The sequence below is a fragment of the Miniopterus schreibersii genome, assembly GCF_964146895.1.
Source record: "Miniopterus schreibersii genome assembly, chromosome: X".
Classification (NCBI taxonomy): Eukaryota; Metazoa; Chordata; class Mammalia; order Chiroptera; family Miniopteridae; genus Miniopterus; species Miniopterus schreibersii.
The window spans coordinates 97,107,531-97,127,699 of NC_138104.1; the positions used below are offsets into that span (position 1 = coordinate 97,107,531).

Sequence of the window (20,169 nt, forward strand, 5' to 3'; positions counted from 1 at the left end):
CCGCAAGGGCCTCACCTGGGGTGGGGTGGGCTACCCGGTCCATGGGCCCCGCTTTTCTCCCCACTCTCAGTCCAGAGGTCCCGGCAGGGCTTTGGCCCGCCGCGCCACTCGCTCATACCCTCCTCCCTCGGCGCCCCGCCCGCTCCCCACCTCCGCGTCCAGCCACAGCTCACAGCCTCACTGCCGCGGAGCACTCGACGCGCCAAGCGGCTGGGCAGCTGGAGAGCGGGCGGGCGAACTATCCGGGAGCAGCGGGGGCGGCGCCCAGCCCGCAGGAGGCGGGAGGAGGAACGCGGAGAGAGGGAAAGGGAAAAGAAGGGCCGGAGGGCGTCAGCAGCCAGCCCGTCGGTGGGGACCCGCAGGTAAGCGCGTGGCGCCCGCATGGGTCTATCCCCTTGCGTTCCTGAGACCCAACCCGGGGAACTGGCGACGGGCGCGGGCGGCTCCCGCTCAGCGCCTGGACTCGAAGGGCTACGGGACAGCAGGGCGAACGCTCCCTCCGCCCAGCCGCGGCTTTGAGCTGGGGCCCAAGGCCGCCCTGAAAGGCAGAGGCAAATGGCCGAGCTCCCGGGGCGACACCCTGACAATGGGAACGTGCGCGCCGTGGGAAAGGGGGCTCCTGAGACGCGTTGTCCGAGGGGTGACAGACGTATCCCAAAACTTCAAACGGACTCAAACTCTCCCCACCACTCCGGGAAACGGAGCCACGAGTCTTGTTCTCACTGTCGCTCTTTGAGACGCGACCCGCAGGCACTCAGTTTACCGCTCCAGTCAGTGGGTGCCCCGGAGCCTTCGGAGCTCGAATGCTCCCCAGGCTCTGGAAGGTTTGGCGCAGCACCGCCGGGCGAGACCCAGAACAGGTGGCCCGGGCGCGGCGGGATGGAGCGGCAGCCGGGAGTCTGGGGGTGAGCATGGGGGAAGGAGAAGGCTGGAGGTTTCAGGTGAGCACGTTTAGAGGGCGACTTGTCGTTTCGAGGCCCCGGAACTACGTAGGTGAGGAAAAGGAGAGCTGACCGGCCTCCCGAGAGCTAGATGAGGCAGACAGCAACCTCTTCCGTGGCTGCTTCGGCGGTGACACTTCTTTGTGCGTACTGTGCACACAGATCCCTTGGAGGTCTCGTTAAAAAGCAGATTCTGATTCAGTAGGTCTGGGGAGGGGCCCGACAGTCTGTGTTTCTAACAAGCTCCCAGATGCTGCTGCTGCTAATCCATGGACCACACTTACAGAAGGACTTTTTGTCCAAACCGTCTGAAAACCTTAGGAAAAGTGGGAGATTGGGAGAAGAGGTTCTAAAACCTTACAATCCCACCTCCACCCCAAACGCACACATTAAAACGATTGCTACTCATTTAGTAGCGAAGTGCTTTACTTTTCTTACCAGTTACTAGCCAAATACATTGTCTAAAAGTGGAGCTGGCTTTGCGGGCATGCGACCTGTATTTGGTTTAATGCTCTGCTGTCGCATTTCTTAATTTTTGAATAAGGGACTTGGCATTTTCATTTTGCACTGGGCCCCACGGATTATGTAGCTGATCCTGTCTAATAGTCACCATAGGCAGAAAAAGGATGCATTTCTTCCAACAGGGTTCAGAAGGGGTGGGTGATGGAGAGTGAAGGTTTATTAAGCAGAGACTAGCTAGATGTTGCAGTTCCTCCCATCTTTCTCAACTTCTCTTCGACTATTTTAAGAGGTAAGCCTATGAGTATAACCTCAGTTATACACGGTATGCCAACATTTATTGTTTTATTCATATTAACAATATACACTTTATTAAGAACTTAATTATTAAATAAACAATACAATTAAGTTTGATGCTGCAATAATTTGTAAATTAAGTGACAGACTGTGTGTTATTTCCAAAGGGTGTGGGGAATCCTTTTCAGTGTCTCAAAGTTTCGCTTAGTTAAGATCTAAAGTGAGCTGGACATTGCTTGGTTTGGCTGCTTTTAGAGCTCAAATGCAAAGCTGGAAAACAAAAATGGCCAAATTTTGTAGCAGTTCCAGGGATATTGTTTTACAAGGCCTCAGCTCGATGCCAGCCCTGATCGGATTCCCTCTGCTTTTATCATTCCCACACCCTGCAAGGTGACTTTCACTAAAAGGGGGATAGAGCAGTTTTTACTATTGAAACACCGAAGAAATGAAAGGCCAGCATCAGTGTTTCCTCCGTGAATAATTCTTGCCCCAAACCCACAGATTCCAGGTGTGTGTGCTTTTCTAGAAAAAAATTTTGGAAACACAGAAAAGACAAGAAAAATTGAACTTTAATTATGGATATGATTTTGTTCCACAGAGGGAGAATAAGTCTGAGAAATGGAATTTCATTGGCAGGTTTGGCAGGGACAGGAGAGCCGCTATGTTTTTGGTACTATGAACAGCCTTCCAGAAATGGCGAAGTGAGTTTGCTCAGGTGTTAGGAAGAGACAGTAAAGAAACTGCTTTTCCATGGCCTACGTGGTCATTCTGGGGCCTCTGGTATGGCTGTGGTGTGGCTGAATCTGGTCTGGGACTCAGAAAGGGGACATGACTATGTAGGTTCCTGGTACCTTTACTACTCACATGAAACTGACAAATACATTTTTCCCTTTTGCTGTCTGAGAGCATCAAGTAACTTTCAAATACACGCTACAAACTGGGAAGAACAACATGAAATTAAAACAGGTTGGGAGAGAGTGTGTTTCTGTGACATTAATAATTCTGAAGATAGGGGAGATTCTGTCTTTAGTAAAACTTGGGAGCTGGTTTTTATGTCTCATTGAGAAAGGGCTTCCCTACCTCAAGATAGAGAAAAAAGTTTCTTTTAGATCTTTTAAAAATGTTTATGGTTTTTAAAATATGTGGGTCTTTAATTCACATGGGACTTATTTTGGGGGCATGGTATGAGCTGCGGGGGGGGGGGGTCTGGAAGTTAAGAAATGGGCTAAACATTTGGGGAAAATTATCACAAAATAAATTCCCATAATCAAGTAAGATTCTATGAACACTGTTCCATTTTATAAATCTACTTAGTTAATTAATGAGTTGATTCCATGTTTTTAAAATTGAGGTAAAATAAATTGAGGTTATTTATTTATAATAACATTCACCCTTTTTAGAAGATAGAGAATTCCATCACTCCAAAAAGTTCCTTACTAACCCTTTGTAGTCAGTCCCTCCCAGGGCTCTCAGCCCCTGGACAGCAGTGATTTGTTTTCTGTCCCCATAAATTTGTCTTTTCCAGAATGTCCTATGAATGTATTCATACATGATATATCCTTTTGAGTCTGGCTTCTTTCATCTAGCACAGTGCATTTGAGATTCACACCTGTTGTTGGGTGAATCAATACTTTGTTCCTTTCATTGCTGAGTGATATTTCACAGTTTGTTTATTCATCAAATTTCGGTGATTATGAATAGGGCCAATATAAACATTCACATACAGCTTTTTGTGTGAACATAATTTTCATTTCACTTGGGTAAATAACTAGAAGTAGGATTTCTAGATTGTGTGGTAATTTTTTAAAAATCCTCACCAGAGGATATTTTTTCTATTGCTTTTCAGAGAGAGTGGAAGGGGGAGAGAGTGGGAGAGAAACATTAATGTGAGAGAGACACATTGAGTGATCGCCTCCCACATGCACCCCAACTGGGGATTGAGCCTGCAACCAAGGTACGTGCCCTTGGCTGGAATTGAATCCGGGACCCTTCAGACCATGGGCCAATGCTCTAACCACTGAACCAAACTGGCTAGGGCTATTGTGTAATAAATTTAACTTTATAAGAACTGCCAAACTTTCCCCAGGTGGCTGTACTATTTTATTAGACTTATACAAAGTGGAATTGGTAATATATATATTTTTTGAAGAGCAGAAGTTTTAAATTTTTATAAAGTCTAATTTATCAGGTTATTTTTCTTCTATGGATAGCACTTTTAGTAACCTGTCTGATAAATCTCTGCCTACCTCAGGTTTACCAAGACTTTCTCTTTGTGCGTTCTTTTCGATATTTAATAATTTTATCATTTATAGGTAGGTTTATGACTTCGTTTTGAGTTAATTTTAATGGTCAAAGTTTACTTTTGTTCTAAATTGATAGCCAGTTGTTCCAACACTGTTTGTTGAAAAGACTGTACTTTCCTCCCATAGTATCCCCTTTGCCCTTTTGTCAAAAATTAATAGACTGTATAAGTGTGGGTTTATTTTTGAACTCTATTCTGTTCCATTGATCTGTATGTCTATCTTAATGCTAATACCACATTGTAGGTCTTACACATTCTTGTGAGGTGAATTCTTAGATTGTTTTATGTGTGTAATTTTTATTGCTTTTAGAAATTGTGTCCCCTTTCCCATTTTATTTTATAATTACTCTGCTGTTGTATAGAAAGGCTAACTTTTTCTAGGCTTATTATATTCAAGCCATGTTGCTGAACCTTTGTTAGCTCTCATAGCTTTTTGGTCGATTTTCTTGGATTTTCAAGGTAGACAAACTGTCTGCAAATGGCAATAACTTAGGGACCCCGTCTGCCAATAATTTTTCCTCATTTTATTTGCCTGCCTTAGTGGCTAGGCTTCCCTCTAGAGCAGTTATTTGGGTGGGAATGCTTCTAATAGTGTACCAATAGGTATTAATTATGCTTTCTGTAGAGTTCTGGTAGTTTCCCTTATTACATCCAGGAGAGTTCTTTCCATTTTTAGCTTCTAAATGTCTAAAGTTTCATTTTAAAATTTCTTATTCTGTTTGGAATTTTTTTTTTCATTGAAAAGTCTAACAGTTTAGAGGTGAGTCAGTCTTCCCAGCTTAGGATGGTCATATTTTGATATCCTTGGAAGGGAAGATAGTGTAGCATAAGTCAATTCGCTTTATTTAGACTATGAAGAAGCTACCCTTAGAGCTTTTTGATAATATTCTCATTTCTCATTTGGGGGATGCCAGGCACAGTAAGGATGAGAGAGAATAAAGGGATGGTTTATCACCTACTTATGCATACTATTCATAGTGAGAAGCATATTTTAAATTTCAACCCAGTATGAACATATGTATATATAATTGAAACAGAATCTTACAAAGCGTTATGAATCTCACAAAGTATACACTTTTCCTTTGTGCAGTGTATGCTGATATTTGCAGTTCTCTTCCATCTGTTCTATTTCATTTTAAAATGATAATCATGACCCTCTAAATTGACTTGACCATTCTTTCATAAAACACTATTTTATAAAACTGTTGATTTCATTTTTAAGCCCCAAACTGCTGAACTGTGTCCAGGACAAATTCACTTTACATCAGATCTTGTTATGATGCAAAGTGAGTTGAATTATAATATCCTCAGATTATTGTAGTTATCCACATTTCTCACATGAATTACTGTGTAGCCTCTAAACCAGCCTCCCAGAATCCACCCTTAACCCCACAGAATAACCAGTAAATGCAGTCTTGTAAACCCACTGCTCAAAACCCTTTAATAACCTCTACCACCCAGAATAAATCCCTGGATCCTCACTGTAGCCTCTGAGGTCCTATATGGCATTTACCCCTATTCTTCTCACACTTCTTTAAACACACCAGTCTCACCCAAGCCAAGCACTTGCCTGCCTCCCAGCCTTTGCACCATTTCATTTCATCAGGTGTTCACATAACTTGTTCCCTTATTTCATTTAGGCCTTCTCTAACCCTCATTCCAAAATGACATTCACCCTCTACCACTATAAATGTCCATCCCTTCATCCCACTTTTGTTTCCTTTGTACCACTATTATCTGTGGTTATATATTATTTAATTAATTGTTTACTGATTCTATGTCTCCCCCCCCTCCCCCGCTTGCAATCAGTTCCAAGAGGGCAAGGACTTTGTGTATCTTGCTCACTGTTTGTTGTATTCTTAGGATCCAAAACAGTGGGACATAGTAGGTAATCAATAAATGTTTCTCAGATGGATGGATGAGTGTACCTAGAATTTAGGAAAAAATCAGGCACTAGTCTTAAGAGAAATTCAAACACTCTCCCTTTCTGTTCAATTTTAATGTGGAAACTTATTTAGGTAAATCATGATATATATATGGGGGTGGGTGTATATACACACAATGTTTTTATTGACTTCAGAGAAAGGAAGGGAGAGGGAGAGTTAGAAACATCAATAAGAGAGAATCGTTGATCAGCTGCCTCCTGCACGCCCCCTACTGGGGATCGAGCCCGAAACCCAAGCATGTGCCCTGACCCAGAATCGAACTGTGACCTCCTGGCTCATGGGTCGACCCTCAACCACTGAGCCAAGCCTACTGGGCAAGCATGAAGTATATTTTAGTGTAAGCAGTTCATTAATCAACAAACATCTGGTATCCACTATGTTTCTGATTCTGTGATAAAATAATGATAGCAAATAGCTAATATTTATTAAGCAGACACTGCTCATACTACTTTATATAGTAACTTATTTAATCCTCCCAACCTCTTGAGGAACGTACTATTATTATTTTACAGATGAGGAAACTGAAGCACAGAGAAGTTAAGTAGCTTGTCCAAGGTCATATAAAAGGTAAGTAGTGGATCTGGGGTTTGAACACAGACCACCTGATTTCAAAGCCAGTGTTCTTAACCACAATGCTTTTAGCAACAAGGAGTATACACAATTCCTGACCTTTATAAACATGTAATGTTTATGGCCTTTGTTCCCTTAGCATAGTGGTTCTCAACCAGGGCCGATTTTGCTACCTATGGTCATTTGGCAATGTTTGGAGACATTCGTGGTTGTCATGACTGGCAGAGGTGGCAGTGCTGCTGGCATCTAGTAGGTAGAGGCCAAGAATGTTGCTAAACATCATATAATGCAGAAGACCCTCTCCCTCATCTCCCCCTACTCCCCAACAAATAATTATCTGGCTCAAAGGTCCATAGTGCTGAGGTTGAGAAACCCTGTCTTAGCATAGCAGTTCCAAAAGCCCATTCAAATCATTTGAGGAATTTTCAGAATAAATACTGATATTTAGGTCCAATTCCTGACCTTAATAAATCTGAAGTGGGCCTTTGGCATTGCCCAGAAATCCTACCATGCTTGCATGGTGAGTTTGCATTTCTGTTGTCTAAAACAGCTGTTTTACACCTTCCTTTATTTCCTCTCCACTCCTAAATCAGCTGCTCATTAGACAGCAACCTCCTCCCAGTCTCAGCACCCAAACTCCTAACATGCCCATATTTGTACAAATACTCATGGAAACCCCCACTGTTACTGTGAAACTGAATGGACCATCCCCAATGTGCCAAAGACTGGCTCTTTTTCTGAGCTCTGAACATATTCTTTTCTTAAATCATTTTTAAAAACTTTTTATTTGGAAATCTCAAACTTTACAAATAAATTGCAAAAATAAATGGTACAAAGAATACCAATATATCCCCTATCCAGATTCATCTATTGCTAACATTTTACCCCATTTGCTTCATCATTTGCACTCACGGTCACACATAATTTTTTTCTGAACCATCTGAGGGTAAGGTTACATGCATCATGGCCTTCAATCCTAAGCACTTCAGTATGGATTTCCTAAGAATAAGAACATTCTCTTACATAACCACAGTGCTGTTATCAACTATAGTAACTGTTATCTAATCTGCCATTTGTATTCCAATTTTGACAATAGACCTGATAACATCCTTTGCAACATTTTTACTTGTAGTACAGAATCAGGTCTAGAGATATCATGGCATTTAGTTGTCAGGTCTCTTAGCCTCCTTTAGTCTGGAATATCTCCACAGCCTTTCTTTGTTTTTTTATGACATTGGCATTGTGGAGGAGGAAAAATAATTTTCCCTATACCCTTCTAGGTTCTTGGCTGAGACCCCTGGTAAGAAAAGATAGATTAAGGGGAGAAAAACAAGCAAGTTTAATAACATGGATGCCTCCTGTATACATGGGAGAGACCCAGGAAAACTGAGTAACTTCCCCAAATGGCCCAAGCCACTGCCTTAAATATCATTTCTAGCTAAAGACAAAAGATGATGATGGGGTACAGTTATGGGAGGTGACAAGGGTAAGGTTGTTATGAAGATTTAGTCAGTGCCTTCTCCATTGATAAGAGATTTAGAGTCACCTCCTCTTCCTGGTACAAGAGGGAGACACCCTGACAAATGGCGATTCCATTACAAATGTAAGTGTCTCTTACAAGAGGGTAATTTGTACTCAGTTTTCAGGGCTTCTCCTGGGTCTTGTTTCTTAAAAAGAATGAACCTCAAGATAATCCTTATGCCAAATAGGCATATTTTGTAATATCATATTCTGCTCCCCCTAAAAGAATCTTTAAATATATTTCCAATTGTTTCCACAGTTGTCAATTGTTTTTTCCTTTGAATGCAATTAGGATTAGTAGCCACCTTTGGACATATACATTTGTATCTATAAACAATGTTGTGGCTTTTTATTCATAACTTGAATTAAGTTTTAGCATCAGTTGTTTTTCTACTTTTTCCCTAAGAGTCTGTTTCTATGTTCATTTATTCCTTTACTAACTACCTATATAAAAATGTCATTTTAAAAGATCTTAAGAATTTTGGCAAGGGGAAAAGGTGAGGGGAACAAAGTAAATGAAGGAGGTTTTGAAAAACTCAAGTATACTTTATTTTGCTGTGATTACACCCAGGTGGGCAGGTTGACACTAGTATCTCCCTTTGTCTTAAATTGCATAATCTGAACTTAATTTGACAAACTGGATAGAGCAAATATAGCCTAAAATCGAGCAAATACCTTCCACTTGGTTTTGGTAGGAGACATTCTTGAATGTACTCTTTGTGCTGAGAGCCCCAATAGTATCTACAACAGTGCCTTTCAAATGTACAAATCGATCACCCGGGGATCTTGTTAAAATGCAGGTGAGGATTCTGTAGCTCTAGTGTGGGCCGAGATTTCTGCTGTTTGGGAGCCACACCTTGAAAAGTGAAGCTTTAGAGCACAGCTGAGGATTACCTGAAACTTTTGTCCGTTGCCCATTTACTGATTGATGATAAACATGTCTGCCCAAGTGCCTCTCTGGACTTGTCCTCCCAGCCCTGGCGTGAAGAAAAGAGTGGGGCAGGGCAGGCATGGAACCACCCTGCTGTCGCCTGGCTTCTATATTTTGTACTTCCTCATTCATTCCAGAGAGACTGGGTATCCATTTCAACAGCCCTGACCCTGACCACTTGAGTACACACCAGCCCCCTTCCAGCCACTCGCTGCACATTTCTCTACCCGTGAGCCTGCTCTGCCCGCCCATGTGGCAGACTGGGAGTGCCAGGGAATTAACACTGAATTAACACTCCCCTCCCCTCCCAACCCCACCCTGGCAGCAGCCCTCAGTGAAAGTTGGTAGATAAACAGCCCAACTCCCTTGCCCTCCAGTAGTATAACTCTGAGAAGGAGGGACTGGCGTTCTACACTCCCAGGCTCCCAGGACTGAGCTTCAGTTGCCCCCAGTGGTAACTGGCTTGATAATGCGTCTGTCTGTATTAGCTGCCTTCCTGCAGCTGTCTCACTTCCCCATTCTCCTGTTTCCTGGGATCACATCCTAAATAAACTTTTTGTTTTTGAATTCTTGCCTCAGAGTTACATTCTGGAGGAACCAAAGCTATAGCTGTTTGAAGCCAACAGTCAGGAAGTACTTTTGTTCCTTTTAGTAAAACCCCATTGCAAGAAAACAACAGAGAGCTCCATGGGGTTTGTTGGGGGGGAGGGAGTGTTCACTAGTGTCTAGTTATTTTGTTGGCATGACAACAACCATTTGGATGGCTGGGAAGAAGCCCCGACAATGGAGAGAATGCTTCCGTGTTCCTGGGCTATTTGGGGACCATGTCAACAGAGTTGATATTCTGGGCTCCCCAGCAGAGTTGATTCTGGTCATTCTGACTCTGGCTAGGGATGAGGGGGGGATTTCTCTGAGTTTTGCCTCAGAGCCCTTAACCACATCTTGTGGCCCCTGCAAACCTCAGCCTGGCTGTATCCTACTTCCATGCTCCTCTTCATAGGCCTCCCTCCCTGGGGGTCTCTACTGTGGACTCTCTGCCCATCCCCTTGGGACAAGGAGTCCTTTCTTGGACCTTTATTGTGTGGAGGCTCCTGATATTAAGTTTCAAGGACGTGCCCACACCTGTTTTCCAAGTTTTGCATCAATGATCAATGTTCCTCCTAGCTATGTCTTCAGCTTAGCCTCTTCCTCCTGCATTCTTTCCCAGGCTAGAAGTGGACCGGAACCTTCACATAATTTAAGTCTCTCAGGGCATTTTAGAGCTGTTTGCACCCAGGTGGGGGTTCTTAGACCTTTAGACCTTCGGTATGTTCAGAAGGGTGCTACAACCCAACCTTCTGCCCTCAAGACCTTGTACACAGAATTCTCCTTTCTGTGGTTCCTCACATATTTGGAACCCACACCAGGCAGTGGTGTTTGGGAAGGTGGCCTGACCTGGAACCCTGGACTTAATTTCTCACAATTGTGCTGTACCTCTACCAGGGTGTGCTGCCCAGCAGGCTGAACACCCATGTCTTTGTTCGGACCTCTTGGGGTTCCTAATTAGACACCTGTGGTCCTTTGGGTTTGGTATTTTAAAGGCATATGGTACATTAACCAGGCTAGCTTTAATGTAAACATCTGTGAAACCATCAAGGATGGATGACTAAGTGACTGCTTCCCTGTGACTTTGAGCTTTCTTTCTGGTTTGCAGACTGCCACCTTCTTGCTGTGTCCTCAAATTATAGAGAGAGTGGGGAAAGGGAAGGAGGGAGGGAGGGGGAGAGAGAAAGAGAAAGAGAGCGAGAGATTGAGAGAGAGATCTTTCTCTTCTTATAAGGCCACCATCCTATTGAACTAGGGCCCCACCCTTATTACCTCATTTAACCCTAATTACCTCCTAAAACCCTGTCTTCAGATACAGTCACACGGGAGGTTAGGGCTTCAACACATGAATGTTGAACCCAGGCCAGGCAAGGTTGGTCCATAGCAATAATTTTGCCCAGCTCCCCCATTCCCCTCCCCTCCAACATTTCACCTACTCATCTAGCTGAATCCTGAAAATCCACGATTAGAGATTCATTTATTTGGTTTAAGGATTTTTTAAAAATGTAAATGGACATGGATTTTGGTTGATGTGCCTCTCTGTGAGGTCTTCTTCTGAGAGCAGGTAAGGGTTCAAAATGTATGAGGTCACTGGGCGCCTGTAGGTTGGGAATGGGCCCTACATAAAGGAGAGAAAGGGTACTAAAATGGAAGTCAGTTTCCTCCAAGCAATGTCTGTTTAACTGTGCCAAGACCTGTTCAAATCCTCAGAATTATTTTCTTATCAAATTTTTTTTTTTGCAAAAATAACCCTTAAAATCAAAGAATTGAGTACTTAATCTTGCTTCCTTGGATCTATGAGCAATTTGAAAGACATTGCCTGTTAATGAGGTATTCTATAAAAAGGGAAAGTAGAAGTACAACTTCTCATTGGCTTATCCAGCCTTCTATCAACACAAACTTTTTATTAGCCAGCAAATTATTTATAATGACAACAGATGTTTGCAGTAAAGGTTCTTATGTGCTGTTAGAGCCTAAAGTACTTTTCAAATCATCAAAGATTAAATTATATATGAGATCTTTTGCACATTAACTGTGACTTTGATAAAGTTTTGTTACTGTTTGTTACTAAATGATAGTCCTTTGTCAACCAGAATATGTCCACTTCAATACTTCATCTTCCTCCTTTGCTAGCATCAAAATGGCAAAGTGAGCCCTTCTTCTGGCTTGTTATTGCTGGGATCAGCTGCTTGTGGATAATTAGTTCAGGTAATCAGAACAGTCAGGTACATGGCTTTGACACCTATGTGACCTTTGCTCCTATGGGGGCCCACTGAGGGTGAGTCAGTGCTGCTGAAGAAAGTGCATGGAATTTAATCTCCTTTGGACCTGCTCCCACAATGGTGTCATCTAGAGGTCCTCAATCCTGGCCATATATTAGGTTAAAAAAAGTGCACAGAGGTAAGCACTATCCAGAAATTGGTGTTTATCTTCTCAGACATTTCTTTATACTTATTCTACATATGAATATGTCCCAAAGCAAGAGAGCATACTACTTGCATACTTTTAAACTTTATATGATAGGGTTTTTACTGTCATATTCTTCTGCAACTTTCATTTTCAATCAGTTATTTTTTGTGAGATTTGTCCTTGTTGTTACATGTAGCTCTAGCTCAATTCTTTTTCTTTGCTCTGTAGTATTTTATTACATAAACATATAACATATTTAAGCATTCTTCTATTGATGGTCATTTAAGTTTTCATATTTTGTTATTGAAAATGAAGCTGCTATGAACAGCCTTGAACATGCTTCCTTGTACAAATATATGAATGTTTCTCTAGGGAATATATCTAGGAATGGAGGTATTGGGTGGCAGGGTACATGCCTCTTTAACTGTACTAGATGTTGCCCAATTACTTCCTAAGCAACAGTGTAAGACACTTCTTATTGCTCAGCATCCTTGCCAATACTTAGCATAGGCTTTTCAATATAGCTAAGATAATAGGTATGATATCGTATCTCTTTTAGTTTTGATTTGCATTTCTGAGTACCAGTGTTCATTGGCTAAATTTCATCTTTGTGAAATTCTAGTTCAATATTTTTTTGCCCATTTTTTTTCTATCAGAGTGTCTGTATTTTGTTTTATTTATTTGTATATATTCTTTATATAGTCTGGATACTAATTTTTAGTGATATGTGTTATAGATAATGTCTCCAAGTTAGTGGCTTATTTTTTCACTTTTTATGTAGTTTTCTGATGAAGTCCTTACTTTTAATGTAGTCAAATTTCTTTTTTTCCTTTTATGTTTTGTACTTTTTGTGTTCCTATTCCAAAGATATAAAGATACTTTCTTATATTTTCTCCTAAAATATTTTAAATGTTGGCTTTTGAAATAACTTTAGTCTAACTGGAACTGAGGGAGAAATTTGTGTGTAGTTTGTTTTTCCATCTGGAAAACCAGTTGTCCCAGCATCATTTGTTGAAGAATTGATTCTTGCCCCCTCTTAAACTGCATCTACCCTGGCACCTCCTTTGCTATGTATGTCTACGCATGAATCTGCTCCCAGGCTCACTCAAATTTGGCTTCCTGGCATATTTGTCTAATCCTGAGTGAAAACTACACTTGATTGCTGTAGCTTTCTAATGAGTCCTGGAGCTGGTAGGTCAAGCCATCATTTCTTGTTCTTTGTCAAATTGTCTTGGCCACTTGCTTTTACATAAATACCTTAGAATTACCATAAAGTTCCATGAAGAACCTTATTAAGGTTTTGAGTGAAGCTGCCTTGAATTTGTAGCATTATACATTTTTTCCAAAATTACTTACACATAGATATCTCACTTGCATCTCACCAGCAAAATGGGAGGTAGGTTAAATGCCTTGACCACAGTTCACAAAGTTAGTCAGTTGATAGCCGAGTCAGATCCTTTTTTTAAAAAAAAAAACTTTTTTTCTTTTTATGCCCTTTTCTTTGCTTGAGAAATAATTCACATACCATAGAATTTGCCTTTTTAAAGTGTACAATTCAATGGTCTTTAGTATATTCACGGGGTTGTATAATCACCACCACTATCTAATTCCAGAACATTTTTATCACCTCAAAGAGAAGCCCTGACTCCTTAGTAGTCACTGCCTATGGCTCCCTTCTTTCCCCCAGCCCCTGGCAACCACTAATCTACTTTCTGTCTCTATAGATTTGCCTACTCTGAACATTATATATAAATGGAATCGTGATGTGTGGCCTTCTGTGTCTGGCTTCTTTCACTTAGCATCATGTTTTCAGGTGTCTTCCATGTGATGATTCAGAGCTTAATTCCTTTTGCTTTCCTTCATTTTCATCTTCTTTTCTGTTTCATTCCATTCCTTTTCCTTCATTCCTTAAGTTCTTTAGCCAAGCCTTTTGACTTTAAGCACAGTGCTCTTTTCACAGTTACATATTAAATCAATCAGTAAGTAGGAATTTATTTCTTCAAGAAGCTAAGGACACAATGAAATTATTACTCGTGAGCCTAACAACGAAGTTCTACAGCCTTACTCCCTGTTGACATGCAGTAGGCACTCGAACATTGAGCTGAGCACAACCAGCTTAGAGGATCAGCATCAAAGTTCTTCAGGAGAATCTTGCCAAACATTTGCTAAGCACTGTGTCTGAAAAGCTGAATATTGTTTAGGTTGTGAACTGTGCATTAGATATGCATACTTGCTTTTATAGAAGTAAAGTAGTGTTTTCTTCCAGTGAACATCAAGTAACATCAGTTGAATATGTTAACAGAACTTGGTTTAAAAGTTACCTAAAGCACCTTATGTAAAGAACCGTTCTTTCTTTAGAAAAGCTCCTATTCAGTTAAGCAATATTTTGCTGTTAATTTTAACCATGAGCTTGAATTGAACTATGAAGAAAAATTAGAATGATTGACACTACAATTTGTCAAGCCCCGAACTAAACTAAACACAGATATATATGTTTCCCTGCAAAGCCTGCTGAATCAATTTCATACCACTCCCCAGACCATCCCCAGTGAACAACAGAACCTACATTTGCCAGGATGGGGTTGAGGAGGGATTACCCACACACACTCAAAATTAGTTGATCTGCAACAAACCTCAAGCTATTTTCTTAACTAAACCTAAATCAAGCCAATAATTCCTATAGATTTTAACCAGCTATTTTGACACTCTTCTAGGCACTGGGGAATCAACAGTGAAATAAACACAAAGCTTATTTTCTAGTGGGGGAAGCAAATAATAAATAAGTAAAATATACATTATGTTAGACAGTGATAGTGTTAAATTCAAACCTTTGCTCTGCCACGTACCTCTGTGACCTCAGGCAAGTTACTTAACCTTTCTGTGCTATGCCTCAGCTTCCTTTTCTATAAAGAAATTATAATAGTATGCCTTCTGTGTAAGGTGGTGATATATCCCAGTTTGCCTGAGGCAGCCCTGATTTATTCCTGTTTTCTCTGCATTAATAGTGTCCCATTTAACTTTCAGGTACTCCATTCTGGACATTAGATTAAATATGTGCCCTAGCTAGGCTGATGCAGGGATTGAGTTAGTACAAATAAAACACTTAGAACCCTGCCCGACCATAGCCTGTATTTACTAGACTTTGGTTGTCATTTCTTGTCTCAATGCCATGCCAACTTATCACTTAATTTTCTTCTGACTCGTTGCTAAGTCCAGACTGATTCTTGTCTGAAGCAGTTTTGCATGTCTGGGTAAAGAGGCCATCAGGGATCCTTCTTCCACGGTGCAGTGTCTTCTGCCTGCAGTGCTTATCCCCTAGTGAGCATCCTGCTCACTCCCTGACCTCCTTCAGCCGATCTTGGGTCAGATGTCCTCTTTTCATGATGCTTTCACAGGCCACCTCTCAAAAATTGCCACCCTCTCCCACATACACTTTCTATCTACTTCACTGCTTTAGTTTTGTACTTAATACTTGTTACTAACAACACAGAGTCTATTGAGCAGCTAATAATGTTTTTAGTATAGTTTTGTTTTGCTGTTACTTGGATAGATAAAAACCACAAAATTCATAATGCCTATAAGATTTATTTGTGAAGGCCTGGAGTGGGGGTCAATGTAGAAAAAAGGGGGACATCTGAAATACTTTCAACAATAAAAATTTAAAAAGTAAAAATAATGTATTTTTATCAGTAAAATTGTAGAAATTACAGAAAACCGCAATGAAATAAATATAATCCACGCACAGTCCCTCCCTACCCCTGCCCTCAGAGTTGGCATTTTGAGGTGTATTAAGAAAGCAGTTTTACACCAGCTCTAGAGGGAATGTATTTTCTAGTTTAATCATAGAAGTTCAGCTAAACAGCTTATAAGCAAATAAAGGTTTACTCTGTTCTCTAAGTATTATCATTTTGATTCCTTTAAGATAAACATTTCTCCTCCATATTTTCATCTGAAACTGGTCTGAGAGAAAATGTCACAGTACTGGTCCAGCCTAATCCCATCTCTAGAAGTAAAAATCATGGAAGGGCAGTTGAGGGAAGAGAAATGTTCCCCCACTTGGAGTTAAGGTTTCCTGGCATGTCTTAACAGAAATGATCATGTAGTAACAGACTTTCTATTTGCTGACTTATTTATAATATAGAGCAAGTTGCACATTCTTTTTGTGTCACTGTCTGACTGGAGAATATAATTCAGCTCCTTATGTGTTTGATTTCCAGCCCTCTTTAAAATTTATAATTGTTTCATATACTTGTTGATTTACATTTTTATTTGTTTGAGTGCCCTACTGGCATGTACAGTCCAGAAGGGCGCAGTTGTATCTGTCATGCTCACCAGTGTGTTCCTAGCCCCTCATGTAGTACCTGGCATGTGGTATTTACTCATTAAATATTTGTTGAATGGGAAGGTGCCTGAGCATGGCAGGCACACTCACCCTTCATGCAGTGGGGCTCCCTCCACTTGGCCCAGGGTGGGGACATCCTATGTGCAAGGTCCTTGGCTATGGAGAATGAACACCTAAAAAGGGGCACTAGCCCCTCAAACATCAGCGTCACTTTCTCCCCCAGGTCTCAAATTCCTCTAACAAATGACAAAGTCATTAATTTAACCATCCACTTGGTTTAAAGTACCAATGCCTTTTGAGACATGAAGCTCATTAGGACCTTCACACTCAGGGATCAAGAGTAGATATTAACTACATTTTGGAGGACATTTGTAACAGGGTGGGAATGAGGAGAAGAGCACAAGGAAGAGAAGCAGAAGAGGGGCTGCACAAAGGGGGGATGGCCAGGGAGCAAAGGGTGCAGAAGAGCAATGGGCCCACTGCCTACACAGTCTCTTCTGGAGAAGCACGTTCAATTTCACCCACAACCCAGGCATGTGAAGCAAGTAGCAGAGCACCTGACACACCTGAGCAGTTAATGATGGTGATAACACTAATAGCTAATATTTTTTTGAGCACGTACTATGAGCCAAACTCTATGCTGAGCTCTTTTCTTATACTTACTCACTGCTCCTTCATAAGAATTTTAGGAAACAAATATATGATTATTCCCATTTTATGGGTAAGGAATCTTGAGGTAGAGAGGCATTAAATATCTGTAACTGCTTCATCCTGAACTTGTGACAGGCTAAAATGAAATATTAGTCATTCTTATCATAACTAGTAAAAATGTGTTGCTGGCTTGCTAAACCTCCCTTTTCTCTGCAATATCTTATATGTAAAAATGCTTTGACAATTTTGTCAATGATTTGGCATTATTACTATAGAATAACTAAAGGCACTTCATAATACTTCTAGAATATGAGATTTAAAAGCAGAGATATTGTACATTCATTTTTACTTGCATGAGCATACTACATCTTTATTCTGGCAGGATCATTTTTACATTAAATGCTATTTTTCAATATCTATTTCTAACTATAATACTGGTCATTGCTATTTATTGAGCATTTGCTATGTGCCAAGAATTGTTTTAGGCATATTATATGTATTGACATATTTATGTGTCCCAATAACTGGGAGATGGGCACTATTGATATTATCTCCATTTTACAGATGAAGAAACTGAGGCATACAGACAGACTGAGTTACTTGCCTGAGGTTTTAGGGGCAGCAAATGGCGAAGCTAGAATTCAAAGGCAGGGACTTATGCCACTTGAAACACTCTGCCATTTGCCTCATGACTGGGCATAGCAAACTTTCTTTCCTATGGTTAATATTTACAAGGAGTAAGGAAGTTACTATTACTTCCTGAGGAACTCCACTAGCTGTAACCGACTTTCCCATTTTCGTCCATTTCCTTTCAATCCACCCCTTTCCAATAAGAAGCCAGGAGACCAATTGCAAGATTCTGTTTTATATTCACCCTGCACTTTTTTTACTATAAAAATTTTCATCCATCCCTAAGACTAACCTATGTGACTGTTGTACTTTGGATAAGAGAAAAAATGTTACTATTTTCCTCGACATTCTACTCATCATTCTAGTTGAGTCATTAGTTTCACTAGTTGAATGTTTTTTGTAGTACATATGCTGACTAGCAAAGTATGGATTGATTGTTGGTCCAGGTCTGGGTGGCAGAAGGACTTGTAGGAGCTGCCTCTGGAGACTGGCCTTTTAAAATATATATGTATATTTTTTATTGATTTCAGAGAGAGGAAGGGAGGGGGAGAGAGAGAGAAACATCAATGATGAGAGTCATTGATCGGGTGCCTCCTGCACACCCCCTGCTGGAGATCGAGCCTGCAACCTGGGCATGTGCTCTGACTGGGAATCGAACTATGATCTCCTGGATGTTAGGTCGATGTTCAACCGCTGAGCCACGCCGGCCGGGCTGGGGAGTGGCCTTTTCTGCTATCAAGTTTGCTGACCTTTCATAGAGTTCTGAGGTCAAACTACTGGTGCACATAATATCACACTACTTTCCCTGCAGTGTATTAAAGTGAGTTACAGACCTGTACTAGGCAGGCCCAGTGTACCTCATGATTCATGGGGACTTTGGGGTCTGGTGGCAAGTGATTATCTTTGGGAGTTATTTCACTCATGTGGTCTGCTTCCATTTTCCCAAAATATCTGGGGAGTTGGTCTCTTACTGCAAGGGGAAAAAAATAATACTCCCACACCAGTTGGAACACCTCAGTTTTGGAAAAATCACTTTTAAAAAAAATACTGTGAAGCCACCCATGCTGCATCAGTGCTGGAGGGAGTCATTTGGGAAAAGGCAGAGTCCAGACACTTGTGGGAGGTATGATTTTTATGGGCTGTTTGTGTGTCCAGTTTTGCAGTCTTCAGAGGATTCTTTTGGGGCTGTCAATGAAAACCATTGAACTTGTCAAGTTGTTGTTTGCCAGGTATCCTGGAAAAACACACTGACAAATCTCAGTACTGGGCGGGTCAAAGAGGATAGTTCTAAAAAAAGAAAATGGATGGCCCTGCTCTGGTGAGGCCAAGACTTGGTGCTGCAGCCAAGTTCCCCGGTGAGAGAGGAGTTTCCACCATCGGAGGCTTTCCCCACCCTACTTCACACCATCCAGTCTGCAAAAATAACTCCACTTCCGGTGGAGCCAAGTAGTCATTTGAAGGCAAAGAAAGCAAGCGGAGAAGGCAATGTTGATACTTTAAGAGCACATCCTTATGAAGGAGGGAAAATAATAAAATGAGAAGGCCAGTCAGCAACTGGGAAATTTTCCTGGATGTAGGAGAGCTGCTTGGAATGGCATTGCCTTTCGTTTTCTAAGGACCAGCTGAGCCGACTTATAATGTAGGCAAAGCCTCTCCTTGGGAGTCTCTTCCCCATCCCTCCCCTTTTGCTCTTTTGAGCTAACAGCAGGATTCCATCTCAGTGCTCCTGTGTTATCCAGGCCTGATTCCATTGGGCCCTCTTTAGTCATCCATGCCTATAGTCCCCCTTCTCACCATCAAAGCTGGCCTGATTAATTCAAACTCATGTGTTAATGGCCACAGTAACAGAAATTTTCATTCTTTAATGGGTTGCAATGCCTTACCAAAAAATAAGCCTTGAGAAGTGATCTTTTAGATATCTGTCAAAAAGTAAGAACTTTCAGAGTAGGAGAGGAGTCCTACTCCACAGAAACTTTAACAGACATTCTAGGTCATCATCATCTCTTTCAATTTCTCTGATATAGAACATGTTTCTATGCCCTCTACCTCCCAAATACACAAAAGATATAATCAGTCACTCCTATCTTTGTGTCCTCAAAGCAGTGTTCTTATGACTACGAGCACATTTTATAACACCATTCATCCATGCATAGAAGTTGACCAGAGATGTTTTTTTGCCTTCCCAGAACATATTTCCCTGTGTAAACTAAACTGGCCTCTATTTAGAAAAGAATCTTAATTAGAAGCCACAACTTCCTGAAGATAATGTTATCAACCCTCCAAGGCTGCTGAGAGAAGTAAAGGACTGAGAAGTGACTCCTGGGCTTGGTGAGGTGAAAGTCATGGGAGATAGCCTATTTGAAATCAGTTCAAGAGAGGTTGGGAGGAGAGAAGTAGAGATACTGAGTATGGCCAACCCCTGAGCAGATTCAGTTAAGGACTAGTTGCAAAGAAACACTTTGCTTCCTTAAAGGATTGTTATGGTTTCTCCTCTTCGTGGGTAAGAGTTCAGAATGGAACATGATTCCATTTTCTATCTGGGCACTGAAGGCCATGTTTTTGGTTTGATGATACAGATGTGAAGG

General features: G+C 41.2%; 1 protein-coding gene across 3 annotated transcripts in view; it reads left to right on the forward strand.

Annotated features, from left to right (window-relative positions):
• The first annotated feature begins 216 nt into the window (after positions 1 to 216).
• The window catches only part of ADGRG2 (adhesion G protein-coupled receptor G2), a 99,899-nt gene continuing 79,946 nt past the window's right edge, over positions 217 to 20,169 (forward strand). For 2 of the 3 annotated variants that reach the window (XM_081126595.1, XM_081126593.1), the window contains exon 1: positions 6,455 to 6,512. The gene's annotated coding sequence lies outside the window, so the exon portion shown is untranslated. Of the gene's footprint in view, positions 363 to 6,454; positions 6,513 to 20,169 lie in introns of those variants that run through there. The other variant, XM_081126594.1, reaches the window with a different exon arrangement.